The sequence below is a fragment of the Tiliqua scincoides genome, chromosome 13 (assembly GCF_035046505.1).
Source record: "Tiliqua scincoides isolate rTilSci1 chromosome 13, rTilSci1.hap2, whole genome shotgun sequence".
NCBI lineage: Eukaryota > Metazoa > Chordata > Lepidosauria > Squamata > Scincidae > Tiliqua > Tiliqua scincoides.
The window spans coordinates 5,964,269-5,973,982 of record NC_089833.1 but is presented as its reverse complement, the minus strand read 5'-3'; the positions used below and the strand labels follow the sequence as shown (position 1 = coordinate 5,973,982).

Sequence of the window (9,714 nt, the reverse complement as noted above, 5' to 3'; positions counted from 1 at the left end):
CGGCCCATCAGATCCTAAGGGAGCACCCAAGAAAAACAAGAGACCTGCATTCTGGTGCCCTCCCTTGAACCTGGCCTTCGGAGATAGCCTACTTCTGAAACCAGGAGGTTGCACAAACCTGTCATGGCTTGTAACCCGTGATGGACCTTCCCCCCAGTAATCTGTCCAATTCCCTTTTCAAGGCATGCAGGTCAGAATCGCATGTGAATGCGATGCAGGCCAGAGGACCGAAAGAGGACAAGGGGCTGATTCTCCAACTGAATGGGCTTCCTGGGCTGTTTGGGGTTTAGAGTAGAGTGATGGGTGCAGGAAAATAAAGAAATAAAGAAATAAAGTTGCAAATATATTCTCACTTGTGAAAACAACCAAAACGAGTGGTTGATGGAAAACAGGCTGAGAGGCATTTTTTCAAGACTTCTAAACCCAGGAGGGTTGTGTCTACCATTCATGGCTTGTAAATTGTGAGGTCTGTCCATACATACATGTTGGCAATCTTCAGTCTCGAAAGACTCTGGTTTCTTGCTCTGAAAGGTGGTTCTGGAACAGCGTCTAGTGTGGCTGAAAAGGCCAATTCGGGAGTGACAGTCCCTTCCACACCGGGAGCAAGTGCAGTCTGTCCCTGGTCTGTCTCCCTGGCTATGGGCCTTCCTTCTTAGCCTCTTAGCCTCTTACCCTCTTTGCCACTTAGACTGTTGGCTAAGTGTCTCTTCAAACTGGGAAAGGCCATGCTGCACAGCCTGCCTCCAAACGGGCCGCTCAGATGCCAGGGTTTCCCACTTGTTGAGGTCCACTCCTAAGGCCTTCAGATCCCTCTTGCAGATGTCCTTGTATCGCAGCTGTGGTCTACCTGTAGGGGACTTTCCTTGCACGAGTTCTCCATAGAGGAGATCCTTTGGGATCCGACCATCATCCTTTTTCACGACATGACCGAGCCAACGCAGGCGTCTCTGTTTCAGCAGTGCATACATGCTAGGGATTCCAGCACGTTCCAGGACTGTGTTGTTTGGAACTTTGTCCTGCCAGGTGATGCCGAGAATGCATCGGAGGCAGCGCATGTGGAAAGTGTTCAGTTTCCTCTCCTGTTGTGAGCGAAGAGTCCATGACTCGCTGCAGTACAGAAGTGTACTCAGGACGCAAGCTCTGTAGACCTGGATCTTGGTATGTTCCGTCAGCTTCTTGTTGGACCAGACTCTCTTTGTGAGTCTGGAAAACGTGGTAACTGCTTTACCGATGCGTTTGCTTAGCTCGGTATCGAGAGAAAGAGTGTCGGAGATCGTTGAGCCAAGGTACACAAAGTCATGGACAACCTCCTTTTAAAGGCATCTAGGCCAGGTGCCATTGCCACATCCTTTGGCAAGGAGTTCCACAGATTAATTGCAAGCTGGGCAAAGAAATCTATTCTTTTGTTTGTTCTAACTCTCTTGCCTCTCAATTTTTAGTGGACCCCTCCCTATAATATTGTCTATACACCAACTGGAAGTGGTTTTCCATGTAGAGCGGTATTTGCCAATCCAAACAGGTTGGAAGCTGAGACCTCTGCAATGCAAAGATGTGTTTGTTCATTAAGCCACGGACTTTTCCCAGTCTATGTGCCTGTGAAAATGCATTTCCATGAGATGCCTAAGCCTTTTCGTTCACCCCCACCTCATCTCCCAATAGGCTATCCAGATTCAGGAACTGTCACTGCTGCTTTTGATGTTCAGGTCAGGACCACCAGATCCACAATGAGACTCAAGATTCTACTGAAACCTCCTTCAATGTATTGTTTTTTTAAGGACACTGCTATCATCACCCGGCCTGCTTCAGAAGAGCGTAGGAGGCTACTGTGGAATGAATGAATATCACCTCCAGCAGATGGGGAATAGCCTTCGGCAACAATAGAGAAGGAGAAGGTTGCCAGCTGAGATCCTTGAAAGGAGAGGTATTACACAAGTGCACTGGAGTGTCTTGTCCTTGCATCTGTGAAAAGATGAAGAATCCATTGGGCCTTCAGTAACTGTGGGGGATCCATTCCAGGACTCCCTGCAGATACCAAATTCTGCAGATATTTGAATCTGTGGGGGGTTGGAAGCTGCAACAACTGGCCTGGGGGCCCCACCCAGCCCTCCAGGGGTTGCACGCATCTCCTAGCCTCCTCTGAAGACCTCCCAGACACAACTAGGAGGCACTTCTGGTCACATCCAGGAGGTCCTCTGTGGTCCTCTGTGATGCCTTGGACTTGGCATACATGGATATTCAAGCCTGCAGTCGCTTAGCCCGTGGATAAGGAGGGCCTACTGTATACTTATGAGTGGACCAAATAAAAAGAAGGGCAAAGTCCTCCCTAAGTGCATTGTTGAATTTGGGGCTTAATACCCACTTTTTCTTGATGAACTACATCTTGCCTCCAATTAACTACCCAGCAAAATGAAGCGTGGCTCATTTCTTGCATGGACAAAAGGACAAGGTGATGGACTTAACCTGACCACCACAATCTCAACCACAGCTGCCAAGACACTTTCCTTAGGGCCAAATCCTCTCCAACTTTCCAGCCCTGGTGTAAGAACATAAGAACAGCCCCACTGGATCAGGCCATAGGCCCATCTAGTCCAGCTTCCTGCATCTCACAGCGGCCCACCAAATGCCCCAGGGAGCACACCAGATAACAAGAGACCTCATCCTGGTGCCCTCCCTTGCATCTGGCATTGTAACATAGCCCATTTCTAAAATCAGGAGGTTCCACATACACATCATGACTTGTAACCCGTGATGGATTTTTCCTCCAGAAACTTGTCCAATCCCCTTTTAAAGGCGTCCAGGCCAGACACCATCACCTCATCCTGTGGCAAGGAGTTCCACAGACCAACCACACTGCATCCTGTGCTGGGAGGTTAGTTATGGAGGCCTCCATAAAGTAAGGGAACGTGTATTGCAGTTGCACTAGCACTGGAAAGTCGCATAGGATCAGGCCCTTAGGTTCCAATGAAGAGCTGGTCCTGCCTTAGGAACAGTGGATTGATTTGAACTACGATTTGAACTGAACTCGTAGTTCAGATAAGTACTATTAAAGGAGCAGATGAATCCCTTCCTGATGGGCTTGTCAACTCCTCCGTGAATGAGCAGCGCATGCAGTCCCTATCTCTCTCGCTTTCCTCTCCGTGATGTTTACTTTTCTCCCTCTGTTCTTTGGAAATGTGACAAGTGTTTTCAGACTCTTCTTGAGCAGTGACAGGAAGCTTCTCAAACCTCCAGGTAATTGGCCGGCTTTTGAGGCCGCAAGTGGTTGGATGTGACAGTCCCAGAGCAGAAAAAATAATTCTGGAATCAAAAGAGATATGGTACATTGGAGAGCAGGAAGTGTTGGGTTCACCAGTGGACCCCAGGCTGGATTTGGCACGGAAGCAAATTTAACAGGCTTCTTTAATCAGGATGTGGTGAAAGATTTTTTGCCAATTTCACTTGCATGGCCGGCAGTGGGGGACTTCCCTAGCCTCGCGGCCCAGGGCAAAGGTCCAAGATGGTGCCTCCCCCGCGGGATGATGACACCCCCCCTACAAATTGCCCCCCCCACTCACTTGAGGCTCATGGAGCCTTGCGTGACCACAAGCTGCATCAAGGAAGCTTCCGGAGGCTTCCCGTTTTCCCCAAAGCACAGTTTCCAACCCCGAGAGGCTTTCTTGGCGTCCTAAAGGCTCATGCCTGGGGCATTTGCCCCATCGTACCTAATGGGAAGTCCGCCACCTATGGCTGGCCCACCCATCAGGTGTCAGGAGGTCTTGGGCTGGACCTGTTCATGTGTACGAACAAGAAGCATGAAGCCATCAACGATAACTACCTTTGTTTTGTTCATTTCACAACATTGGTTCAGTGTGAAATGGTTTCCAACCACAAGGAGTTTGCCAGAACCAAATCAGATTGTCACTGAGCAGTGGGTCTCACTTCTTGTTAGTGAATATATATACCTGAAACTTCTGGGCTCCACCTGGAACCAATTCAATCTACTCTGCTTCCAGTAACTTCTGAGCTGGGCTGGCCCAACATCACTTGGCACCTGAAATGCCAACCCCCCTTACCCAGAAGTTTGCCTATTGCTGTCTCCATCACTCCTCCTCCTCTTTCTTCCTGGAGTTGAAAAGAAAGAAGGGAACAGAGCACAAGAGGTAGTGCAGAGCAATGGAGAGCGGTTGGCTAGAGTGGTAAAGACACTCTAGTTCACCACTCGCCTTTCCTCCATACGTATCTTCAGGTCCCCTTCCCCTGGGGGCTGGGAATAAGAATAGGCCCTCAGTTTGGCTGTACTTGTCGTAAGAGGCGACTAAACAGCCACCGGGTAGATGGGACTCGTCAGCCTGGGAAGGCAGCTCATCGGAGAGAAGGAAAACTCTGATCCCAAACCTCCACTGCCTTGTGGCTACATCCAGTTATGGGAAAGGCTTCAGGAGTCAACCTGGAGGCAAAATCCGGAGCCGGAGTCCCTGAGGCAGTTCATGGCTGAACACAGTCACGTTCTGGCAACTCCTGCGCCGCTGCTGGAACCAACCGTATTGGCTTCTGCCTTTCCATTGGACCATTTCAGTGACGTGGAGAGGGGGGGATTTGCTGCATGGGGAACAGTCTATCCTCCATACCTACTTTACCCAGGTTTCGCACACTGGAGAGGACACTCTGTTCCAGAACCACCATTCAGAGCACGACACCATAGTCTAGACTGACGGATGCCAACAAGACAAGATCTTTAGGTCTTATTTCCTCTCCTTTTGAATCCAGGGAGGAGGAGGTGTGGTGGCAACTAATGTTCAGTTGGGGGCAACTACTCTGGTTGGTCTTACGGGGCTGGCCATGCTGTGAGATTGGGTGGATATTTTCCCTTGAAAGGAAGCTAAGGGCCCAATCCTGTCCAATTTTCCAGCACGGTTGCAGCTGCAATGCAGCCCCAAGGTAAGGGAACAAATGTTCCCGTATCTTAAAAATCCACCCACTACAGCATGCAGATGGCACACGCCCCATTGGCATGGCTACATGGGCGCTGGAAAGTTGGATGGGATTGGGCCTTAATTCTCTTTCAAAGAGCAAGGAATCTAGCCCGCATGTGCCTCATCCACCTCTGGCAGCCATGCTCCTCCTTGCTGCATCTCTGATGATGCATGGAGATAATATGCGCATGATGATTTTCTAATAATAAATAGTAATTCATTATCAAGGCGTCACCGTGCCGGTGATGTATTGCCGCAATAGATCATTGGAGAACAGGAGGCAGGATAGCGGAGAGACGGAGACATGGCACACTCTCTATATAGTGGCCTCCAAACCAAATTGGTGGCAGTTCTGGGTAGTGCATATTTCTGCATAAAATACATTTAATTCACTGCCGTGCAGACGGTGGGGGAAGATAAATGGCGGCAGATTAATAGAGCTGCGCTCAGCTCATCAAACAGATCAGCGCAACCAAGTTGACTATGTGGGGCGGATGGGAGGAGCCAAGTTAAAGGACAATGTGATTTTTAAGGTCTTGGAACAGGGGCCGACGTTTGAACACTGTTGATATCATACACATTAGAAAGATCACACGGTTCTTCTTGGGGGGGACAGTGATGTGTCCCATTTGGGGAGGGGCTGCTGCTCAGTGGTTGACCATGTGCAGTGGGCCCTTGGCATCTGCCAGGGATCCATTCCAGGGCACCCCGCGAATTCTGAATAATGATATCCATGGGGGCCCAGCAAACTAGAAGTGCCTTCCAGTCGCTTCTAGGAGGCCTTCTGAGGCACAGGGAGATCTGGTCACCCCATTGTGGACACCAAGATTTTCCTTACCTACCCTGACCCACACAACGCATGCATTAAGTGACCAATGCCTTTAAACCTATTTGATACCACAGCCCAATGCTCCAGTCTTGGGTCGGCAAAAACGCCCACCAACCTACTGGTCAATCTTTTGACTTAATCTTAATGATTTACATTTTAATTGCGGTGATCCCGGTTGTTTCAATTGTTTTAGGGCCCAATCCTATGCACATCTTCTCAGAAGCAAATTCCATTATAGTCAATGGGGCTTCCTTCCAGGTAAGTGTGGAGAGGATTGCAGCCTTAGGGTCCAATCCTATGCAGTACACAGCAGCAACTGTTACCCTGCACATGCCTCGGAAGCTAAGCAGGGTCAGGCCTGGTTAGTACTTGGATGGGAGACCGCCTGGGAACACGCGGTGCTGTAGGCTTATACCGTAGTCTTTCCATGCCCAATCTCGTCTGATCTTGGAAGCTAAGCAGGGTCAGGCCTGGTTTGTACTTGGATGGGAGACCGCATGGGAACACTGGGTGCTGTAGGCTTATACCGTAGTCTTTCCATGCCTGATCTCGTCTGATCTGGGAAGCTAAGCAGGGTCAGGCCTGGTTAGTACTTGGATGGGAGACCGCCTGGGAACACTGGGTGCTGTAGGCTTATACCATAGTCTTTCGAGACTGAAGGTTGCCAACCAACCAACCCAGGCTCACCGCCAACGCGTACTGTCGCTTTACGGCACATCTGGCTGGTGGAGCGCTGATGCTAGCCCAGCACTGGCCAGCACTGAGTTACTGCTGGTGGAGCACCCACTTGGTGGTTGCATGGACCAGCGGCAGAGGTAGCTGGGGGGGAGGCAGGGAGGAGGCGTTCCATGGCAGGGGAGGAGGAAGGAGGATGGGGAGAGGGCAGGGAGGAGGCGTGTCGGGGGAAGAAGCAGGGTGGGAGGGAGGTGGGACAGATCCTGAGCCTCGGTGTCAGGCCGCCTGTCCGTCACGGAAGCTCTTAATTCTCCACTGACCCTTGGGTCGCCTTAGAATCGAGTAGCCCTATTGCTGGGCTACTCACCTTGACCAGGGGAAGGGGACGGAAATGGTCTTCTCCCGAGGAGGCTGCCTGGGGTACGCTGGATGCAGCAGCAGCCATTTTTGGCACCACTGCAGTCCCGCGTGCCAGGCAGCTCAGGATTGGGCTGTTAATGCTTTAATTGTTTTGAATATATATTGTTTTATGATGTTATTGTTAGCCACCTTGAGTCACCTTTGGTGTGGGAGAAAGGAGGGATAAAAATCCTATAAATGAATGAATGAATGAATGAATGAATGAAATCCTGGTTGGTGGCCAAAAATTCCTCACCAGCTCATAGCTGGGTGACTAGCTGGTCTGCAGAGGGTGGGCGGGTGGGGGATTGTTTGGTAGCACCTCATGGCCTGGCTTCTCCTCCTCTTCCAGTGAATCAGATGGGAGCAGCCCAGTGTCCGGGTCCCTTGAAGAGTCAGGACCAAATTTGACGGTGTGCAAATGAGTGCCATCAAAGTTCTCACCTGCCTGGTTTTCACTTGAACAGATTTACCGAAGTGTTGCAGAGGGCGAGGGAGGGAATGGATAGAGTGGATCGAGAGATGTTCTTTTCCCTCTCACGTAACACCAGAACCAGTGGACATCCACTAAACATGGGTGTTGGGAGAGTTAGGACAGACGAAAGAAAATATTTCTTCACCCGGCGTGTAATTAGTCTGTGGAACTCCTTGCCACAGGAAGTCGCGATGGCATCTTGCCTGGATGCATTTAATTGGGGATTGGACACATTTCTGGAGGAAAAGTTCATCACGGGTTACAAGTCAAGGAAGGTATGTGCAAGGTAGTGGTAGGCTGCCTCTGATTGCCAGATGCAGGGGAGGGCACCAGGACGCAGGTTGTGTCTGTTGTCTGATGTGTTCCCTGAAGCATTTGGTGGGCCACTGTGAGATACAGGAAGCTGGACTAGATGGACCTTTGGCCTGATCCAGCGGGGCAATTCTTATGTCCTTATGAGTTGAACTCATTTAGATTTTGCGCACAAAGTGCCTCCAAGTTTGTCGTAGGGATTGATATTCCCGGCACCAGTAGATGTAAACTTCAAACACACACACGCAGAGTTTCTTTCTCTGAAGGTCCTCAGTTGTCAATACCGCCCGCTTTATGTCGCACAAAGGTGCTGAATGTACAAACTGCGCGATCCGGTTAACGATTCTTCCTGTCGGTCCTTGTTGGAGTATTGATAACGCATTTATTGATTATGGACTTGGCCAGCTTAGGAACACTCTGGAGACATGCACAGTGCCGATGAGGATGACAAAGGGCTTTAAATGCGACAGCTTCATCCCTCAGTCTTTGGCTGCTGAAATCCATCCTTTGATATTTGCCCGTTCAACCTCAAAACAAGAGAGACTGGCAACCCAATCTTAACCTGCACTGGTACCGCATGGTCTGTGTTGTATCCATCTCAGGCTGGGAGGCTGTTGGTGGTCACTGTAGGGTAAGGGTATTCCTTTCCCCTTACCCCATGCCAAGCCCCAGCCTGCCCTATGGGGCCACTAGGACCTGCACTAGCTATTTGGTTGGCAACTTTCAGTCTCTGGTTGACTGAAGACTCTGGTATAAGCCTACAGCACCCGGTATTCCCAAGCGGTCTCCCATCCAAGTACTAACCAGGCCTGACCCTGCTTAGCTTCTGAGATCAGACGAGATCAGGCATGGAAAGAATATGGTATAAGCCTACAGCACCCGGTATTCCCAAGCGGTCTCCCATCCAAGTACTAACCAGGCCTGACCCTGCTTAGCTTCCGAGATCAGACGAGATCAGGCATGGAAAGAATATGGTATAAGCCTACAGCACCCGGTATTCCCAAGCGGTCTCCCATCCAAGTATTAACCAGGCCTGACCTTGCTTAGCTTCCAAGATCAGACGAGATCAGGAGATAATGTTCAGTATAGGGAGATGGTTGGCAACCTTCAGTCTCGAAAGACTATGGTAGAAGCCTACAGCACCCGGTATTCCCAGGGGGTCTCCCATCCAAGCACTAACCAGGCCTGACCCTGCTTAGCTTCCGAGATCAGACGAGATCAGGCATGGAAAGACTATGGTATAAGCCTACAGCACCCGGTATTCCCAGGCGGTCTCCCATCCAAGTATTAACCAGGCCTGACCTTGCTTAGCTTTCGAGATCAGACAAGATTGGGCATGAATGAGATTGCCCTATGTGTCATCCTGTGGCTCTCCTGTGGCAAGTGCTGGCAGTAGAGGAGCTGAAGATAATGGTGGGTTGCCATGGCCCCAATCCTCTTCTTGCTTGTGCTCAGAGGAGATCAGACATGTGCAGATCAGACGAGATCAGACATGTGCAGGGTAACAGTTGCTGTCACTAGCTATTTAGCTGGTGTAAATCCAAGCAGCCCATGTCAGGCTGCCTGGACTGGAGATGGGCGTTAGGATACAGTGTGCATGGCCACCTCTGATTCTGCTCCTTTGTGGTCCTGGTCCTCCCCCATGCTCCCACACCCCAAAACACCCCTTCCCACCCCCGGAATGCCCTCTTGCCAGCCTTTCCCACCTCCTGTGCTGCTCAGTGCAAACATACCCGCTCCAGCCAGTGCAGGGTCTGGATCCGGCCCTGACCAGCCAGCATGGGGCTCCACACCAGCCCAGCCGACTCCCAAGTCAGCGTAAACATGCCTTACATTATGTTTGTGACACTCGGGGGCCAGCGCAGAGGGCCTGAGCTGGCACAGGACCCGGAGAGGATTATACCAGCAGCATTTACACTCTTCCCAGTAAGCACATGACAGGCCACCATCATCCATCACCATCCATCATGATGGTGATCCATCCAACATGATGATCTATCACCATCATCACCATCATGACGGGTTATCATCAAAGCAGCAGTGGGTCATACATCAAACTCCTCCCCCCTTTA

At 50.6% G+C, this 9,714-nt stretch overlaps 1 pseudogene; it reads right to left on the bottom strand.

Annotated features, from left to right (window-relative positions):
• Positions 1 to 8,509: 8,509 nt before the first annotated feature.
• Positions 8,510 to 8,624, bottom strand: LOC136634093 (5S ribosomal RNA; annotated as a pseudogene).
• Between the last annotated feature and the right edge of the window lie 1,090 nt (positions 8,625 to 9,714).